The sequence below is a fragment of the Chrysemys picta genome, chromosome 2, assembly GCF_011386835.1.
Source record: "Chrysemys picta bellii isolate R12L10 chromosome 2, ASM1138683v2, whole genome shotgun sequence".
NCBI lineage: Eukaryota > Metazoa > Chordata > Testudines > Emydidae > Chrysemys > Chrysemys picta.
In genome coordinates this window covers 200,683,018-200,703,948 of record NC_088792.1, presented here as the reverse complement: position 1 = coordinate 200,703,948, position 20,931 = coordinate 200,683,018, and the positions used below count along the sequence as shown (strand labels likewise).

The 20,931-nt window shown below is 42.9% G+C and overlaps 1 protein-coding gene across 10 annotated transcripts in view; it reads left to right on the top strand.

The window, feature by feature from the left end:
* Positions 1 to 20,931, top strand: part of LDLRAD4 (low density lipoprotein receptor class A domain containing 4) — a 419,045-nt gene that overhangs the window by 126,686 nt on the left and 271,428 nt on the right. For 6 of the 10 annotated variants that reach the window (XM_008164406.4, XM_065585206.1, XM_065585205.1 and 3 more), the window contains one exon: positions 15,350 to 15,417. The exons of the other annotated variants lie outside the window; for them this stretch is intronic. The gene's annotated coding sequence lies outside the window, so the exon portion shown is untranslated. The remainder of the gene's footprint in view (positions 1 to 15,349; positions 15,418 to 20,931) is intronic. 10 annotated transcript variants of the gene reach the window in all.

Sequence of the window (20,931 nt, the reverse complement as noted above, 5' to 3'; positions counted from 1 at the left end):
GCCTTAACAGCACATGGTTGACTCCACATACACAGAAACAGCTAGTGATACAGAATTAATCAACCAAAATTCATAAGTTGTACATAGACAGATTCCACAAATCATCTCTGTGTCGGTATGTGACGTGAGTCTCAAGTTGAAGAAACAGTGAGTATAATTCAAGGCAGTGTTCTTTCTTCCATCCTTTTAGTCTGACAAATGTTAATGGAAGCTGTGGTCTTCTACAGAATATTACTCTCAATAGTTTTACAGGTACAGCATGAAAGTCAAAAGCTTTCCACTGATATATTCCTGAATCTCTCTGAAATTTGTGGCTCTAGGCTTTTAACAGAACTGATGTCCTCTTATTAGAGTCTGATAATTGTGGTTGAACATAGGGTCATTATTTTATTTTCATTCATGCCATAGAGGACATTAAAATGCTTTAATTCATGTATGGCTGTAGTTTCATTTTTAAAGGTTGTATACCTGCCTTTGTTCTTCTTCTGCTTCCATGGTCCTGTTTGATCGTTTACCTTGAAAAAATGGGGGAGAGGTGAAAGGATTCAGTCAATACCTATTCCATGTAATGGATTCCAGGTTATATTTGAGGATTGAACTGTGGCAAGGGATGATGTTACATGACAAATGAGGAATGAACCAATAAAAATTAAAACAAAGGAAGCACGTGTCAGAGATTCAAAATGAGATTTCTCATGTGTCTGGCATCAAGACAACAGGCTCTTTGTCTGTTGCCCCTTCATAGAAATGGGACCTTGCAGCCCAACTGCTCTAGGCCACCAAGAACAATGGTCATTGAGCATCCACCAATACCAGTAAATGAGCTGTTTGTTTAAAAACTGGTGTAGACACTGAACAGAGCAGCATGATGAAACTCAGGGCTTGTCTACATTACTTGCAGGATCGACAGGCAGCGATCGATCCAGTGGGGGTCGATTTATCGCGTCTAGTCTAGATGTGATAAATCGACCACCGAGTGCTCTCCCATTGACTCCGGTACCTACCGGAGCGAGAGGTACAGGCGGAGTCAACAGGGGAGCATCAGCTGTCGACTCACCACAGTGAAGATACCGCTGTGAGTAGATCTAAGTCGTTGACTTCGGCTACGTTATTCATGTAGCTGAAGTTGCGTAACTTAGATTCTCCTCCCTCCTTCGCCCCCCCCCCGGTGTAGACCAGGCCTCATAATACTTGTCAGTGCAGTTGAGTGAGAAATTAATGTTTAATTTTTAACTTCCTTAGAAAAATCAGTGACATCTACCTAAACTTATCAATTTCCTCATAATGCCTGAAAAAGCCCATAATGTTAATTCTATAATACAGATATTATTTGTATCTCAGAATCCCCCAGGAATTGCTGTTGCATTATTTTTAAACCTAGATTTAACAAAAACCAGGTTAGCCTATCTACGTTTTTAATCAGGATTCAATAATAAAATCAGCTCAGGTGCAGTTCTTCTACATGCTATTCTATTCTCATCCCTCTGTTTCAATTTGCAGCAGATATCAGTGCTCACAATGACCCCCATACTGAGTTTGAGGGATGGATGCATTTTGCCATCCCACTCTGAAAGTCAGTGTTAAAAATGTGTGCCACTGATCTTCTTGTTGGCCAGCAGCATGACATCATCAACCCAGACCACAGTTGAAATGACTCCCAGCCATATGTGGAAATATTTCAGTACACAGAGTGGCAGAAAGCGAGAGAGAGATTATTTGCTCCTTTGTGGTTCTTGGACTGAAAGTTTGCTTGCAATAGGATGACAGAATAGAAATAGGGAATAATGTCCTAAATTCATCAGTGGTGCTTTCGTTATTTCAGCAGTTCCAGAAAGTTAAAAGGGCCATCAAATAATATCTTAAGTGATGTGGGTGGGGTGAGGTGGGGAGAGCAAGGCTGTTCTAGGGTCAGACAAGCTGGATGCCAGCGTCCAAGGAATACTGATCTACGGTGTCACTCTGGTTTTTTTTCTTGCTCTGCTCTGATTGGCCACCCTTTTTTATTCTTCCCTCTGACTGGCTGGCTGTGTGGGTTTTTCCCCACCCCTCTGTTCCAATTGGCCAGCTTAAAAATGTTTTCCCCCTTAGCTGACAAAACAGTGAGCGCAGCTTCTGGTGGGGGGGAAGGAACAATTAACACGTGTAGTTCTGTTTGAAACAGGAGTACATTAATATACACTGGGGAACTTTTAGTGTGCACCAGTAGGGTCCAAATGGGCCAGTTAGTGTGCAACCCATGGGTGTGAACTAAAATGTTTCCCCTTCTGGTGCAAACTAAAGCACTGTTTAGACAAGTTCATTCACCAGGCCCCTTTGGTTCAATATCTGTTAAGTACAGTATTCTGCCATTAAAAAGTTGTATTTCTAGGATGGTTAAACCTATTGTGAAGTGCACATGCTTGTAGTGTTTGAACATGGTAAATTTCTGATGGGCTGCATGAGAGAGGTTGCGTAAACAAGCTTGTTCATCCTTACCTAAAACCATATCCAGCCATGTGTTACAGCTCAAGACTAGCTATACCTTTGATCCCTCTCTAGTCTTTCTGAGTGCACCCTTTCAGGTGACTGGTCCTGCATCTTCATGTCTCTCAAGGTGGAATGCTCTGTTTTCCCACTCTCAGACTGGGTCCCCAGGTTACAGCACCCTGTGCCAGTTGTGATTATACAGCAGACCCAACTGGGTTCAGCTCCTGCAAGTCATGCCTTGAAGAGCTGTGACCATTGGTGAATACAGTGACCCAAATAGCCTTTCCAAAACAAAGTATTGTTTAATCATAACAGTAAAATCAAAGCATAACAAGAGAAAAGGGCCTTAACACAATGAGCAGTCTACATGTATATCAGTCTTACCTAAAAGCCTAGCTTATCCCACACACCCCAACCTCTGGGGAGTGGGATTCAGTCTCTTCCCCAGCAGTCTCTGCCTGTCTTTCTCCTGTTGTTCAGGGGTTCTCCTTTTATCTTTTCCAAAAGTCCTTTGTTCCAGTTTCCCACCAGGTTTCCCTCTTCTCTAATTACAAGCCCAACTGTTGAACTCAGTATGGGTGTAGGTAAATGTTACCGCAAATGCCACCTACATAGACCTTTATGTATTGGTAAATAGAGCTATATGAAGCCGTGGTCCACTTTCCTATGCATGTACAATTTAACCCCTGTTTGAATGAACCCTTTAAAGTTATTAGCAAACAACACAATCAGACGGACAAATGGAACATATAATAATAATAAAATATTGCAGGCAGCTTCTACATCCTTCATAGCATGTACCGAAGTAGAAGAGAACTATACGATTCAGAGCTTGGAAATGTTTGTTGTAATAGGCAGGATGGACATGAAGTGATGAGCTGTGAGTTTTCCTTCTTGTTGTAGTTGTGTTGGCAGTTACATTTTTGGAGTCCTCCCTTGTGTGTGCTCATTTTTCTCTTGGAGCATGATCACTACAGAACTGAGTTGCCATCTGTATATTGGCCTAAAGGCAAAGTACTGTGAGTTCTAATGCTCAATAACTTTTTAAAATGTGTCCTCTTCCAGTTAAAAAGAGAAGCTTGTTTTAGAGTCAGAACAGGGAAAACAGCATATGAAATGGATGCAAGGTTGAAAAAAAATATTAAAAAATTAAATTAACACAGGTTGGAAGAAGAAATGAAGAAAAGGTGGGTGAATCATCAAATTGATGAAAATTACAAACTCCTTGAGATATCAAGGATTGATTAGGAGAAGAGTCTTCTCAATGGGGAAAGAAAACATCAAGATGGTAAATATAATAAATTACTGTGGAATAAAATTTAGCATTTATTTGTGTTAAAGACAGATTTATTCTGGTTGCCATTATGAAAATTACTTAAGTAGGAGAAAGATTTCTGAATATAAACTTGTTGAGAGCTTTAATGCCTCAGGAGAAAGAGTTTAATTGGAAAAATACATTTTTAAAATTTATTTATTTATTTATTTATTTATTTATTTGCTGGTATGAGAGCTTGATTCATCCTTTGAAAAAAATCATAATGCTGGTAACATATTAAGTCTACTGGAGTATTCAGGTTAACCATAAATGCTAACAGGCATGTCCCTCCAGACTACTGAGACCATTAAAGAGGAGAAAGGGCTAAAGTTAGCTCTTTGAATGTATATATTCTAGTACAAAGTCCAAAAGGTCAGATCCTTAACAGTACCGAGAGCCTGTAACTCCTGTTGGAACCAGTACTCGTGCTCAACATCAGGCCACTAATGTAAATTAAAATACTGATTTTTCCTGATAGTGCAAATTAGCAAGGTTCAACTGACTAGGAGATCAATTGCAGATGACTAAATTCTGTGAAATAACAAGTAAAACAAGCATGACAAACAAAGATTACTGCATAACAAAATGTACTTTGATCATTTATTTTAACAAGTGTACTTTAGTTTTAACTGGATTTAGGCCTGAATTTAAAATCTAAGTGCCACACCCTGAAATATTAATTGGGATCTGGACTCCATATCTTAGGTACAACTTCATTTTATATTAGAAGAATACATCATAACACAGTATGTTGTTATTTATTTGTATTATAATAGTGCCTAGAGGCCAAGGCCCCATTGTACTAGGCACCACACAAACATATAAAAAAGAGACAATCCCTGCTTAAAAGAGCTGCTAATAAGTGTGTTGTACATTTTGGAAGCTAATATTTTTTATTTTTTGAGTGGTACAAGTGTGCTCAGTGCTGAACAGAACCGAGAGAGGAGACAAGGTCTGAGCCCAGAGGCACAAAAATGAGAGAAAAAGGCAAAGAAAATCTGTGTTACCTTTTTCTCTCCCTCTACTTCTTTTCTCTCATAACACTTGAATAGAATATGGTGTCTTCGGTGTGAGACTCTCCCGGTAATGAATCATGCCTCAGAACACTCCAATGAGGTAGATATTATTCCCATTTTACAGATCAGAAAATGGAGCAGAGAGCATACATAATGCAGTCTTTGACAGAGCCAGGAAGAGAACAGTCCTGATTGCCAGTAACGTGCTTCGACCACAAAGCCATGCTTCCTGTGTTAATAACATGAGATCTCACTATCTAACCCTTTTAAAGCTTTGCTGAGACCACAGGGTTTTGGATTTTTTTGTGAGATTTATGAGATGTATACATTAGTGAAATAAAAATTAGCAAGTTTCTCCTATAGTTTAAAAAAACACATTATAATAAAAAGAAAGTCTGAGACAAACCATGGTATGCATCATGTTGAAGGAATTTTAGGAGTCTTCAGTAACGGCAGTTATGTGTTTTTAGCCATCACATCATCCTTGCATTAGTTTTGGCTTAGGAACTTTATTTTTATTAAGTGTTTTAACAGCTGACAGTAATAACATGAGTTCTCTCTTTCAGGTTAACATATATAGAAGTGCTAGTGATAGTGCAGTAAAATTAAAATAATTATTTAGTTATGCTTTCAGAGATTTTATTTATAATTGAGATGAGCCTGAACTCATCAAAATTCAGATCTGGATTCATATTCAGACTATCCAATAGTTCAGGATTTTGCTTTGAGCCCTCCTCGCCTTCATATCAGAAATAATATTTTATACATGAGCAGTACAAAGGAGCCTAGTACTTTACAACAAGCCAAAGAAGACAGAGTTCCTGCCCCAAGATATTAGTTGCTAAAATGGACTGACAATACAGTTCCAAACATTTCAGCCAACATTTTCAAAAGTGGCTACCGATTGTGGATGCCCTAAAGTTTTGGTGTTCGACTTGAGATATGTTGGGCCTTGCATCCGAAGAAGTGAGGTTTTTACTCACGAAAGCTTATGCCCAAATAAATCTGTTAGTCTTTAAGGTGCCCCCAGACTCCTTGTTGTTTTTGTAGATACAGACTAACATGGCTACCCCCTGATACTTTTTTAAGGCTGAACACCTGTAGCCCTCAGTGACTTCATTTGGAGTTGTGGGTACTCAGCACATCTGAAAATAGTTCACAAGGTATCTCTGCTGACGTCCCCAAAACTGGTGGCCACTCTTAAAATTTGGGCTGTAATAGGCTGGATTGATCAAAGGGCTGGTGTCAAAGCAGTACAGACATAGCATTTTAATATCATCAGTGCATAACATTATTGCATTGGTAGGTTATGGTTGAAAGGTTTAATTATATCCAGTTAAAATATTTCTCATTCTAAAAAACAATAAACTTTCAAATGAACACCACCCTATGATGTCTTTTATTAAGTGGAGTTTTAAAACGTTATGTCACTGGACTGTTGATACTGCCTACTGGTAGGCAGCTGCTAAATTATTTCATGCATTATTTTTTTGAAATAAGTTTGTAGTCTCAATGGGAAATGATCTTCTTGAGTAGATACAAGTTTTTTAAATACAAGTCCCAGCCATTTTTTCCCACTTTAAATTGTAAAAAGGACTCTTAAGAATGTTGGGGGATGTCATATTCTCCAATTTTTTAAAATGGTTTGTAATCTGATGGAGAATTTCCTGATACTGTTGGACTTCAGTGGGAGTTTTGCCTGAATAAAAATGTCAGGGTTTTGCCTGAATTTGTTAGCAAAATTGACGACTACTTATTTGCTGATATTAGTTGAAACAGCCATCATAGTATTTCTAGTACTTGTCAAAACAGTGTGTCTAGATACACTGATTTGCACTGGCTGAGAATCTCCATGGATTTCAATGGAACTGTTCTGATGCACAGTAGCTAAGAGCCTGACCAGTAGTTTTTGGTTTTTTTCCCCCCCAGTTGTTGTGCTTTCAGTGCTGGTCCTGCAAATCCATTTAAGTTAGCACTGTTCACAGAGCTATGTTGACAGCATTGATAATGACGATGTGCACAACCAAGGAAGCAGACTAATGAGGGTTTTAAAAACATTGTTGTATATTAACTGCAATGTAAACATGTAATACTGAGAGGTAATCAGATACCTTGTCAGGCTAAAGGATTTTACTGATTATTTTAACTTTCCTTGGCACTTCTATAATTCTTCTCCCAACTATGAGCAAGGATATCCGTGTGCCCATTACAGTGTTGTTCTTAGTGTGAAACTCACAGTGGCCTAAAAAATAAGCTGTAGTTACTAGTTAACTTTCTTATCCAGAAGTCAGTAATTCATAATATGTTACTTTTTTTCAAAGGTTCTTTCTGATCATTTCTTCCTGCTATGTAACAGTTTGCATCAATTATTTCTGGTGCTTTCTTGTAACTTCCTTCTTGTAAGGGAATTTTTGAAATGTTTTGCTGACTTCCACATTTATCACTCACATTGTAGTTGCCAGGAAATGAGAGGGATACTTGTTGAGTTGTACTGTGCTTGATTCCCCCCAGCACTAAATCAAATGCTACATTCATAATCCTCAAATACTATTGAAAGAAGAATAATTTCTAGGTCTTTGAATTTTGTTTTAAAAAGTAACAAATTCCTCCTGTTGGAAGAGATGGACCTGTACCCCCCCCCCATCCCTCAAAAAATGAGAGAGTACACAGAGCACCCTATGATTCTCTTTCCCTCTCTGGCAATGCCTAGTTCAGTTGCTAGTGATGAGGGAAAACTTCTTATATGCATGTTATTGAAGATATTACATTTCTCCAGCTGGAAAATCAGTATTGACTAGTCCATTAACAACTGCCGCTTCCTCAGTCACATTCATGTAGTTGTTTTGTTTAATAAAACTCTTTGAAGAATTTTTATGTATCTGTTTTCCCTGAGATCTATTCCCTAAGATGGCAATAGAATGAAATTGTCTTCAAACATTTTACAATTTAATGAAGAAAGAGTATGCTGCTTTAAAGTTTGGATTGAGATTTTAAGTGCACCAAACTCAGGAAATAGAAAAATATAGGGCATACAGTAACCGCTTGCACATATGCAATGTTCTATATTGTTGCATATGAAAGTTAAGTTTAATTCTTTACTGCTCCTGTGTAATGTGGCCGAGTAACCATTGTAGTGAGAACCTTACGTTTTAAAATTCCTGATTTGTGTGTTTAAAATCTCATCCAGAATTTTGCATTCGAATAGATTTTCAATTTTATTTTCCTCTCATAAAATACATACAAGCTGTACATTTTAAAAAAGTAGTTGATTTAAGGAACTGCCAATGGCTCTTGACTCTTTCACCACTAGGTCACTGGTATGAATTTAAACCTGTTTGTCAATGACCAAAAATCATTATTGTCTGAAGGCTGTTCAGTGATCTATATGAAACAAATTTGGTCTTGTCCAGCAGGTGTCCATATCACAAAATCTCTACCAGAGCTCGCAGTAGCTGCCAGCCTTGTTGGAAATTCTAGCAAAGCAGACAAGATTTAAATATGTGCACAGAGTTTGAATTATCTTTTTAACCCCTAGAAATAGTTTTTCCAGATCTGGAATGAGGATGGACTATGTGGGGAGCACTTACAGTGTTGCTGCCTGTGATACCTGAAGAAGAGATTTGTGTAAGCTTGAAGCTTGTTTCTTTCACCAGCAGAAGTTGGACCAGTAAAAGATACTACCTCACCCACCTTGTCTCACCTGTGATCACCCACCTGTGATACATCTGTTCTGCTGATAAACAGAGAACTTCATTCTGTAGTGACAGTTCATTCTCCCTGCATCAACACTACACTGAATTTCTTTTTATGAATATTTGTGGGAGTTACTCCCTTATTGCTTAGTCAACTAAATTGAAACAGTGTGTCTGTAGCAAATGTCATCTATTAAAATCAATTCATTTGACATCTTCAACTGCAATAAAAGCTTCAGAATACATTAATGGATGCAAAACTTTTTATGTTCAGACAAAACAGATGCCTAAATGGAATTTTACCAGACTTTCCAAAAAGTCTTGCATTACGGCTGAGAATTGTTTTGAGAGAAGAGAGGCCAGAAAGGATTTTTTTTCTTGACTTGAAAAGCTGACTAAAATAAAGGCTAAAGGTACTCATGGAGTACTCCAAATCTTAAAAGTATTTAGGTCAGAATATTAATTTGAAGGGTTACTTTTTCAGACTGAATTTGGGGAAGGAAACAAGCATGGAAGGCTTAGTGATTTTTTTTTAAAAAACCAAAACATTCTTTGAGCTGTAATAAGCTTTGTATTCTTTCTTTGGAATTACTTACTACTTAGCTGTGAAACCAAAATGACTCCCAAGGGAGAAATCCTGGCCCTGTTGAAGTCAATGGCAAAACTCGCATTTATTTCAGCATTTCACTCAGTGTTAAATTTTTCCCTCCCCAACTTTTAAGAGAGAGATTATTTGATGATCTAACGGAAAAAGAAAATGGCTCTTGCTCAATGTTTTTCCATTTACTTTATATCCTTGTTAAAATCAAATTAATGTGTATATTTTCACCAAATATCTTTGTTTGGATCTCTGTGGTCTACATTACTATGTCCAGACCAGATTCAGTTTGCCTCCAGAAAATAAATTCTGCTTATGAATGTTATCAGCAACTAGAGAAACAGGGTAGGTGAGGTAATATCTTTTATTGGACCAACTTCTGTTGGTGAGAGAGACAAGCTTTTGAGCCCCACCAGGTATGTCTAGGCAGAAATGTAAGCCCAAACTTGAGCCTGAGCTCAAGTCTAGTGCCTGTTGCATGCACACACCAATTGTGCTAATCTAAGGCTCAAACCCAGGGTCCCAGGACCCTGCAGTGCTGGAGGGTCTGACCCCGTGTTAATTTGGGATTTACTGGTTTCTTGTGTGCATGCAGCCCCAGCTTGATTCAGAAGTCCTCTGGATGTATCCCAGAGTGCCTTGGGGCAACTTCCTTAGTCCTCTCCATGCCAACAATCTGGGAGTGCAGTCACACCTCCCTGTGCAAATGGCAGCAGCTCAAATCAGTGTTAACCCATTGTCTGCTGAAGACCGGTCTGCAAGTGCAGTATCGGAGAACTTGCAGGGTTTTCAATGGAGACCATTCAGAATAAGTTTTTGCAAAGAGAGCTGCTTCTTGGTCACAAGAGCACAGCCAGATTTTGGTGCGCGCTGCCCAGGCTCCCCTGCACTCGCAGCCCCAGGGAGGCAGGGGGGTCCCGGAGCACGGGTCAGAGAGCAGAGCGGGGGCTAGGTGGCTGCCTTGCAGGGAGGGGGAGTGGCAGAGCTCCTGGCTCAGCATAGTTGGGGAAGGATGACCCTAACACCCCAGCTGCTCCCCCTTCATGCTGGGCACCCACTTGGTCCCTGCTCAGCACTCTGTCCCCCCGTGCCTCCCATGCCCGTGGCTGCATATGTGGGGGAGGGGCACCCAGGCAGCATGCACTGTCAGGGCAGTGAGTGGAAGCCAGCCCCCAAACATCCCTTCGGCATCCTGTGGTGGCAGCTCCGGCTCCTCCTCATTGCTGCAGAGAGCAAAGCCGTGCTGAGTTGGGAGCTGTGCTGCTTCCCCTCCCTGCAGGGCAGCCGCTTAGTCCCCGCTCTGCTCTCTGTACCTTGTTCCGGGACCCCCCTGCCTCCCTGGGGCTGTGTGCGCAAAGGTGCCCAGGCAGGGTGCACTGTCAGAGAGGGAGTAGAAGCCAGCCCCAAAACATTCCACAGCTTCCCGGGGATCCCTTATCTCTGCCTCCCAGAATGGGGCAGAGGCAGGGATAAGGGATTCCCTGGGGCCGCTGGAGCACACTGCACCCCAAGCCCTGGGGATACACTTCACCATTCCACAGCCGGCAGTAGCCGGGGTGGGGGGAGGAGGGAGTGTTTTTCCTCTGAAACCTACATTTTATGTCAAACTTCAAAACAAACAGACAAAAATAAATAAAAAAACAACCAAACAAAACCACCTTCATTCAACATCCCATTTTCAAAATGAAGAATTGCAACATTTAATTGTAATAGTTTGACAGCCCTGGAGACTGATGTCCTCATTATTCTCAGACCTAGTGCACATGGGCATCTTCCTGCCATGGGACTCAGTCTAGAGGTGGAGAGCCCAATTCCCAGATTAGATGGTAGTTCAGTATAAAGCTTTCTCAAACTGCACTCATTCTACTGAGACAGCCACCAAAGGAGCTAGATATGCAGTTTATGTGCTCATGTGCTCCTTACGGGCACTGTCACAGTTAGGAAACAGGATGGGCAGTAGAGTTTTCCCACAGTGCAACACATTTGTAGGGGTAGAGTGTTGACACCAGGGAACTCTGGGATAGGGTTACTTTGACTTGGGTCTATGCACTGCAGTGTGGATGCCAGAGCCCTAGGTTTGAGCACGGGTCAGAAAATCAATAACCGATGGTTAAAATGCAGTGTAGACACTCAAGCCCAGGGTTCCCTGACATGGGTCAGCTGACTTGAGTCCCACTAACCTTAGGCTTACATTGCTATATAGACTTACCCACAGAGCTCTTCCTCAGGTCAGAGAAAGATACTCCCAGCATCACAGCTAAATGCAAGGTGGAACAGATTGTTTAGCATAAGTAGTTAGTATGTGTTCTAAGGGACTGTGATGGGTTGAATCACAGAACACCCCTTGGGAGCTGCCACCTGATGTGCCAAGTCTACCTCTGCCCCTGCTTTCCCTGCCTGCTCGGGACCGCAGCACCCTGTCTTGCTGAGCCAGACACACCCGTCTGCTCCAACACAGATCCAAGGTCTGAATTACTTGCCCCACAGCTGCAGACTTAACTGAAAGCAGCTTACAGAAGTGTTCTTGTCTTTAACACTCAGATGCCCAACTCCCAATGGGGTCTAAAATCCAAATAAATCCGTTTTACCCTGTATAAAGCTTATACAAGATAAATTCATAAATTGTTCGCCCTCTATAACACTGATAGCGAGAGATGCACAGCTGTTTGCCCCCCCCCCCAGGTATTAATACATACTCTGGGTTAATTAATAAGTAAAAAGTGATTTTATTAAATACAGAAAGTAGGATTTAAGTAGTTCCAAGTAGTGACAGACAGAACAAAGTGAGTTACCAAGCAAAATAAAATAGAATACGCAAGTCTATGTCTAATAAAGTAATACAATTGAGTACAGATAAAATCTCACCCTGAGAGATGTTTCTTTCACAAACTGGACGCCTTCCTAGTCTGGGCACAGTCCTTTCCCCGGTACAGCCCTTGTTCCAGCTCAGGTGGTAGCGAGGGGATTCCTCATGATGGCGGCCTCTTTTCTCTGTTCCACCCATTTATAAAGCTTTTGCATAAGGTGGGAATCCTTTGTCCCTCTGCCCAGCCACTGGAGAGGGACAGAGAGACATACTGCATAAGTGTGCAATATGTGATGAAATGCTAAACTCTATTACAGTAGTCTCCAAAGTGGGTTGCGCAAGAGGATCTTTGGGGGTGCGCGGCAGGAGGAGTGCTTTTTTTTTTGCTTCCTCAGTTCGGGCGAGCCTTTTTTTTTTTTTTTCCTTTTGGTTCGGCAGTTTGGGTGGGAGTCCGAGTGGCTTTTTTTTTTTTGCTTTGGCAAAAATGGTAGAGCTGGCGCGGCAGGGGGTGCGTGCTCAAAATTTTTTTACTGATAGGGGTGTGCGATCAAAAAAGTTTGGAGACCACTGCTCTATTATACTGTTCAGCAGGTAGGTTGCACTGTGTGTAAAGTGCCTTATTTAAATGAATCGTAGACATACCTGGAAGAGCATTAAAGGATCTTATGATGAACACATCTGGTGTGTATGAGCAGGCACTGTAGCTAGTCAATATCTGGTACAGGAGCATGACATGGTGTCAGGAGTAAACTTAGAATAGAAACAGAAGGAAAACAGTAACAAAGGTTGCAGACTGAAGGAACTTCAACATGTCATTCTTCAGTGTCCCAGAGGACTTCAACTTTGATAAATCTTCCCAATGGACAGACTGGAAGCAGTATTTTGCAAGATTTCAAATTGAAAACAAATTCCACAAAGTAACTGGAAATATACATGATCTCTTCCGTAATTTATGTTTTGGCTAGCGACCTACCAAATCCTCCCCGCCCCCGCCCTTCTCAATGAAAAAGCACTAGGTTAAAGATGGATTCCAGTTCAGGTGACATGATCACATGTCACTGTAAGACTTCATTACCCACTTGCCAGCACACATGTATACAGGAAGACTTACAGGTAAAACAGAGCCATCTGCTGTCAATTATCCTGGTTAATGGGAGTCATCAAGATTCCAAACCACCATTAATGGCCCACACATTGCATAATTACAATAGGCCCTCAGAGTTATATTTAATATTGCTAGGTTCAGATACCAGAGTGGTACATTTATACCAGGGGTCGGCAACCTTTTAGAAGTGGTGTGCCGAGTCTTCATTTATTCACTCTAATTTAAGGTTTCGCATGCCTGTAATACATTTTAATGTTTTTAGAAGGTCTCTTTCTATAAGTCTATAATATATAACTAAACTATTGTTGTATGTAAAGTAAATAAGGTTTTTAAAATGTTTAAGAAGCTTCATTTAAAATTAAATTAAAATGCAGAGCCCTCCGGACCAGTGGCCAGGACCCAGGCAGTGTGCGTGCCACTGAAAATCAGCTCACGTGCCGCCTTCGGCACACGTGCCATAGGTTGCCTACCCCTGATTTATACAAATAGGATGATCATCCTCAGTAGATTATAAGCTTTGTAATGATACCTTACAAGAGATCTTTTGCATGAAGCATATTCCAGTTACATTAGCATATTTTCATAAAATCATACAGAGTGCAACGTCACAGGGACCATTCAAGTAGAGTGGCCCATTAATATCTCTGCAATTATAGGACAAAAAGAGGGGGTTAGTGGGTTGTTGTAATAAGCTATAACTTCAGTGTCTGACCATACCACATTACCAATTATTGACATTCATAGCTTTACTCAAATATTCCCCTGAGAAATCATGTCCTTGCTTTACATAAGGAGAATTTCTTTGACATGGTGGAACAGGTGTTCATGACTAAAAATTTGTAAAGACTATAAGCTGAATCCTAAATATTGACATTGCCGTGGTACTAAGAGCCTGAATTTTGACACACACACATTATTCTGGTGGGGTTTTTTGTTTTTGTTTAATTCCAAGAGACTGGACAGCATGCCTTTTGCCTTTTACATTTTATTTGTATTATTATACTGTAACTTATTCAAAGATCTTTGAAATTAGAGGATGCTGCCTCCACTGATCTCTGGGTATTATGGATGAAGAATGGTATCAACTGTGATATTAGTATATCAACACAATAATCTAGATAATATAAGCCAAGGGTAAATTGCAGTTAGATTGTTATATTGGTGAGGTCCATCAAGACCACCTTTTTCTGTGGCCTTGTCTACACTACAAAGTTAAGTCGACCTAAGTTAAATCAATGTTCATTTCTACACTGCGCCCTCTCTGTCGGTGTTGCGCATCCTCATCAGGAGCACTTCCACCGACTTAACAGTGTTGGGCGTTGTGGGGGCATTGATAGCTGGACCACTCCTGGGGGGCGGGGCTGACAGGGCTCCAGCTGTAAGCCCCGTGCGGGGCTAACACTCAACAGGTGGTGTAAGTAAGGCAGTGTCTATACAGACACTGTATTGCCCTAACTACCTCAATCTAAGTGCTATGCCTTTCGCGGAGGTGGAGGTATTAGGTCGGTGTAGTGGGCGACTTACATCGGCGGGAGCAACGTTATAGTGTAGACGCTTACAGAGTTAGGTTGATTTAAGCTGCCTTATGTTTACCTAACTCTGTAGGGTAGACCAAGCCTAAGCTCTCATGCTTAAGGCTCCCCTAGGGTAGTCTGAATGCTACTCATTTTATTTACATTGGAGGGACTGAGATGACCCTCATGGAATCTGAACTTGTGATTCCAGGGAGTGTGTTCCACATCTGATGCTTAGTCCATGTAACAGAGTATGGTGGCTCCTTTAAAGGGGAAACACTGCCACCTGGGGTCACTAGGGCATGGACCTTTAAGGAAAGAGGAACTATGGGAAATTCAGTCCACAGGTGGGAACCTAGCGTGGCAAGTGTAGTCTTCTTAGTGTGTGCTCAGTAAGGGGGAAAGGAGCTGGCAGAAGGCCTGAAAATTGCTGGGAGAGGCCTGTAGGGAGATTCTCAAGCCAGAGAACCTTGGCCAGACTGTGGTGAGGCCATATAGGAAGTGGCCTAGATAGGAGTGAAGCAAGGGTTTGATTGAAGGGAGTGTGCTGCTTCAGAGTCTGTGAGCTCCAGGTCAGAACCTGGAGTTGGGAGAGGTACCCAGGATCCCTTATATCCCAACTGTTCCCAGGAAGTGGCAAGTTAATACTTTGCTGGCAGAGAAAAATGACTATTATATTCTCTCTTTGCTCTCCCAATGAGGAACTGAGCCCAGAGAGAGCAGAGGGAGAGACTGTGTTGTTTTAGGTATTGTTGTATTCTTTTGTCCCCTGTAAGGGGAAGGCCTCTAATAAGAGGTGTAGCTAGAGGACTAAATCTCATCTCTCCCTTCTGCCAGCTGGAGACAGCAGACCACTTGTTGTCAGAGGGAAAACTGAGGCAGATGCAGGATCAGATGCGGGAAAGGTAAGAGACTTTGTTACTGTGCATTAAGTTCTACCTACCATTTGGGAAAGTGGCTCCTCATGCAGGGATGTCCTATAACCTCTTTTTACAAAGGCATTTTTTCAGGTATTCTTTTTTCGCAGTTTGTGTATAATATGTATTATAATACATTTTGGCTTTATTCATTTTCTCCCTTTTCACCTGTCTGTACTGCTTACATTTTCATAAATTATCTAAACAAATTTAATCAACCCATAAAAGATCACACTCTTCAAGGGTTAATTTTATTTAACAACTAATGTACTGTGTAAGAAGATATCAGTGAATAATTCAGTCTTTGGAAGAAAATACTAAAGTAGATGGCTCATTCCCTACAGTTGATTTTGAGTTTCACCTAGTGTTTTATGTTAGCTAGGATTTCACTTAATCTAGTATTTTTAGGCTAGGATCTTGAACATCATCCTTCCTTTTGATTTTTCCAGACAATTTAAGGAGTTTTCCAGTATACTTTTTATTGCTAAAATTTGTCTTTTATGAAAGTAGGCATCTGTGGTTTGACCATATATTAGATATAACAAGAAGTCGTCATTCATGTGGTTGATGAGAAAGTTTCTGAATTTTTCACCCAGGTAAGCTTGAAGGAATTTTGGGATAAATTGGCTCCATTGATTTTGTTTCAGTTGAGGCCATGATGGTACACACTAAACATAAATCTGTTAATAGCTCATTTGGTTTAAGTAAACAAGGGTCTAATGCACTGAAATATATTTACTTAGTGGCCTTGTTTAATCCCAGCAAGCTGCTATTTTCCTTTTGGTTACAACTTACAGGGCCATCCCTACCCATACGCAAAGTATGCAGCTGCGTAGGGCACCAGGAAATTTGGGGCACCAAAGTTCCTGGTGCCCTACGCAGCTGCGTGCTGCTCCAGCCCCTGTTCCACCTCTTCCCCATGACCCCTGCCCCTGCTCCACCCCAGCCCCGCCCCCACTCCACCCCTTCCCCAAAGCCCCTGCCCCCTGCTCTGCTCCTGCCCCACCCCCACTTCCCTGAGGACTGCAGCAGGGCATGGGCCTGCACTCACCAGGCGGCGGTAAGAGCGACCCGGCCCCAGCCTGCGCTGCTCCCCAGGCTCCCAGCCGTGCCGCCGGTGAGTGCTGGGGGGCGGTTTCCCCCTGCCCCCCGAGGCTGAGAGCCAGAGGAGCAGAGTGGAGCGGGCTGGGACTGGGTCACTCCACTTTCCCCCGCCCCGTTAGTGTGGGGTCAGGCCTGCCCTGCACTCACCAGGTGGCAGGAAGTGGAGCAACCCGGCCCCAACCCGCTCCGCCCCACTGGCTCATGCTGGGGGGGCGGTTCCCCCCTGCTCCCCAAGCCACCCCCCCCACGGAGGCCTGGGACCCCCTCCAGCCCCCCGTGGGGGGTCTGCGTGGGGCACCAAAGTGGCTAGAGATGGCCCTGCAACTTACCATGTTGATATGATATATTTTTTGCTTACATTCCTCATTTACCATCTTATTTTTTAAAATTTGGCTTAATTATAACATCTGAGGTGTGATCCAGCAGACTTTACGCAGGCAAAATGCCGGTTGAAGTCAGTGTGAGCTGAGACCATAAGTGACTTTGGGTCTTGCCTTCCCACTAACGTGCTTTGACAGGTTTTTATTTTTATCTAGAAAAGATCCTCTTTGAAAATGTTGGCCTTGTAAGGTGGGAGGTTCTTTTGTGTTGGAACTTCTTTGTTTTTTAAGGGAAGGAAAGGAAGCTAACCGGGAACACTTCCCTTCCTACTACTTCTTGAGTCACCATTGCTGGCAGACACTGACTATACTCTTCAGGAAAGCACTTTTTTTTTTCTCTCTTCCCCCTTGTACTCATATAATTTCTTTCCCATTTAACATCTAAAGAGCTCTGCTTCCTCCCCACCCCATCACTACCACCAGAGACCAAGTGATTAGGTGGGAGCTATTTGGGATGCAGGGGTCTGGGTGAGGAATTATCTCTTGGCTGTGGATAGGTGGTTGTGGTCAGGAGAAGCTCAGGGGTGTAAAAGTAGAAGGCAGGGAAAGGCATGAATGTTTCTCTCCATTCTCCACTGGCTGAACCTCTTTCTGTTCGCAGCAGTAAGACTCTGTGCCAAATCCCACAAGAGATTGAGTAGAGAATGCAGAGAGGCACTAATGCTTCTTCCGGATTTACTCTTGGGCTCCTCTGGAGTGCTCTTGAGCTTCCCCTGAGCCTCACTCACATAAATAACTGGAGATATCCTATCTCCTAGAACTGGAAGTGACCTTGAAAGGTCATCGAGTCCAGCCCCCTGCCTTCACTAGCAGGATCGAGTGCTGATTTTGCCCCAGATCCCTAAGTGGCCCTCTCAAGGATTGAATTTACAATCTTGGGGTTAGCAGGCCAATGCTCAAACCACTGAGCTATCCCTCCCTCCGAAGTAAGCATTCAAATTCACTACAGTGAATATCAACAGATGATGCTGTCAATGGGGTGGCAATTTCCTGCAATATCCTGGACAAACCTTATTGAATTAAGTTTAAACATTTTAGGGGCTCATTGTATTAAAAATGCAAATGCTTGTGTGGTGTTGTGGGACTGTATGTAACTTGTCTAGGAGACATGAATGTAATGTAAGTCTAGAGAAGTGTTCTTCAAAGGACTCCTTTTTAAAAAAACAACAACAGAGGGCTAAGACAAGAAGTGTTAGTTGAGTAGGTTTCCTAGGAAATACTTGGGAGGAGGGTTGTTCTGAGCCAACGTGGTTATGAACTGGTAACCACAGAAAACACCCTTGATGTGGTTTGAAGGAGTCATCACTTACCAGAGCCGTTGTTGGAATGGGGGTGATCTCTGGTAAAGCTTAATAGCATGTGTGTAGGTTCTTTTATTGTTTTAATATGTTTTCTCTGTAATGTTTTTACCCTGAGAATAAATCTGTGTGTTTAGAAAAAGCTGTGTGGTAACTTAACTGTGGCAGTTATAAAGTTTACCATTTCTGAGGAGGTAAGTAAAGCAGGCCTGCTTAGGCAGTCTAATTTCACTGGGGAGTTCACAGTGGAGGCAGGGAGCTGTGCAGCCCGGCACTATCCTGGACAGGAGGGAGAGAGATATGGGTCACTGCCCAAGAGAGGTGACAGCTGGGAAGCTGGAAGCCTAAGAGTGGGCGCCATTGCTGGACCATAGAGGGCGAGTACAGATGCAGTTGCCTCACTCTGTGATAATACCACAATCATATCTTCATATTTCTGAGGTCCATGGATCCATTACAATGGGCACTTCAGCCTGCTCGCAGCTTGGGGGCAAAACCAGACCTGATACAGAATTTTTTTTCCTATTCATATCCTAAATATAAGAAAACTGAGATATCATTGTGAGGTAAATGCTGACTTTTTTAATGGTTGCTGCGCTGTAAGTGTTGTAAAAATATTTACTAAGTTGTTTTAAAACCTGGTAAATAGTACAGTTCCTCAGCCTGAAACATTGTGATTAGAGGATGCATTGTACTGAAATCCCATTTTTAGAATAATTAAAAAAAAAAAACAAAAAAAACCCCAAACCCTGCTAATGTGACCCTGGTGTGTTGCTTGTTATGGAAAGTGCCGTTGGGAAAATTCTTTTGAAGTTTTGCAGCTCTGCTCATGCTATCTAGAGTGTCTGACTAACAGGAATGTGCCTTCTAACTCTTAGACATTCTTTTAATATGAAGGAGGAAGTGTGCCAGATTATAAACATGGGAATATCATGTAAAAGAGGCATTATTTTAAATTGGTAGCCACATATATTTATAGTTTTTTGTGACTTTATTACTACATTTTTGGATTGCACTTTCTGGATTTCTTAGTAAAAGTTTTATTAGCATCATTATTGGTAATAGCATTACTATTGTATATAGAACTCTTTCCCTGATTTCTGCACTGGTCTTCAAAGCATCCGCAGGTGAGGAGTGGAATAAACATGTAAAATGTGCATGTACATACAGAGTATAATGAATATACATGTGGGGCTGGGAGCACCGACTATTACTAAGATTGCCCTGTACTTCCTATAATAACATTCTGTTTTCAGCTACATATAACTTTGCAAAATTTGAACCATTTGGGCTGAAATTTTCCATACCAGGTGTCTGCCTCAGGCTGAATTTTCTTTTTTTTTTTTTGGAAATTTGAGCCAAAAAGATGTAGCCATTTCCAAGAACAAGGCTAGGGAAAAATATCCATGTTAAAAAAATTCTGGTGATCTTTTCTTTGAAATGCTCTAGCCATCCCCATGCTTTGAAGCAGGGACTTAACATTTGCCAAAGGGATTGTGGGGCAGCAGGCAAAGCTTTCTATCAGGGATTTACTTTTGCTCTCTCCTTGTGAAAATCTGCTCAAATTTGGCCAAACTATAAGCTTCTGAAAAACTGTAGTTTGCACATCTTAGATTTTAGCAGCTAAATTCCCCCAAGATTACGGTTACCATACGTCCTCTTTTTCCCGGACATGTCCGGCTTTTCGGCACTCAAACCCCCGTCCGGGGGGAATTGCCAAAAAGCCGAACATGTCCGGGAAAATGGCGGCTCTGCTTCTCCCCTGACTCTTCGGCTCTGTTTAACAGCCGAGCTGCCCGAGCACTATGGGTTTCAGGCAGCCCCCTTGCCTCCGGACCCCAGCCGCCGGCCGGGCACTTCCCCTCCCGGACTCTGGCGGCGCAGGGTCCGGAGGCATGGGCTGCCCGAAGCCGGTAGCGCTGGGGCAGCTCGGCTCTTAAACAGAGCTGAAGAGTCAGGGGAGGAGCAGAGCCTGCAGCCGCGGCGGCTCTGCTCCTCCCCGACTCTTCGGCTCTGTTTAAGAGCCGAGTGCTACGGGCTTTGGGCAGCCCCCATACCTCCGGACCCTGCGCCGCCGGAGCCCGGGAGGGGAAGTGCCCGGCCGGGGGCGCAGGGTCCGGAGGCATGGGGGCTGCCCGAAGCCCAAGCGCTACGGGCTTCATGGTTTGCCGGGCAGCCTCCAGACCCTGTGCCCCCGGCTGGGCGCTTCCCCTCCCGGGCTCCAGCTGCGCTGGGGAAGCGCCGGCCGGGGGCGCAGGGTCTGGGGACTGCCCGGCAAACCGTGAAGCCGGTAGCGCTCGGGCAGCCCTTTCCGTGTGGCTGGGAGTGGGAGGGAGGAGGGGGCGGAGTTAGGGCGGAGTTGGGGCGGGGCTGGGGTGGGGAAATGGGCGGGGCCAGGGCCCGTGGAGGGTCCTCTTTTTTTATTTGCTAGATATGGTAACCCTACCCAAGATTCTATCCGCATTGAGCATGCTTCAGTCTAGAGCCGATGAGACTTTTCCTGCAATCCTAGCTCTGGACTGCTGTGGGCTGCTCTAGGTCTGGGCCCCGGAACTGAGAGCAGGATGCTTGTCTCTCTCCTGTGCTCTCAGTGCCCCCCTGCTGAGTCCAACGCAGTGTGGAGGAGGAAGCTGCCTGAGTCACATGCAGAATGGAGAAGAGCTGAACTTGCAAGGAGGGGATAGATTGGGACAAGGAAGCCTGGGGTGGTTAGGAGAGGC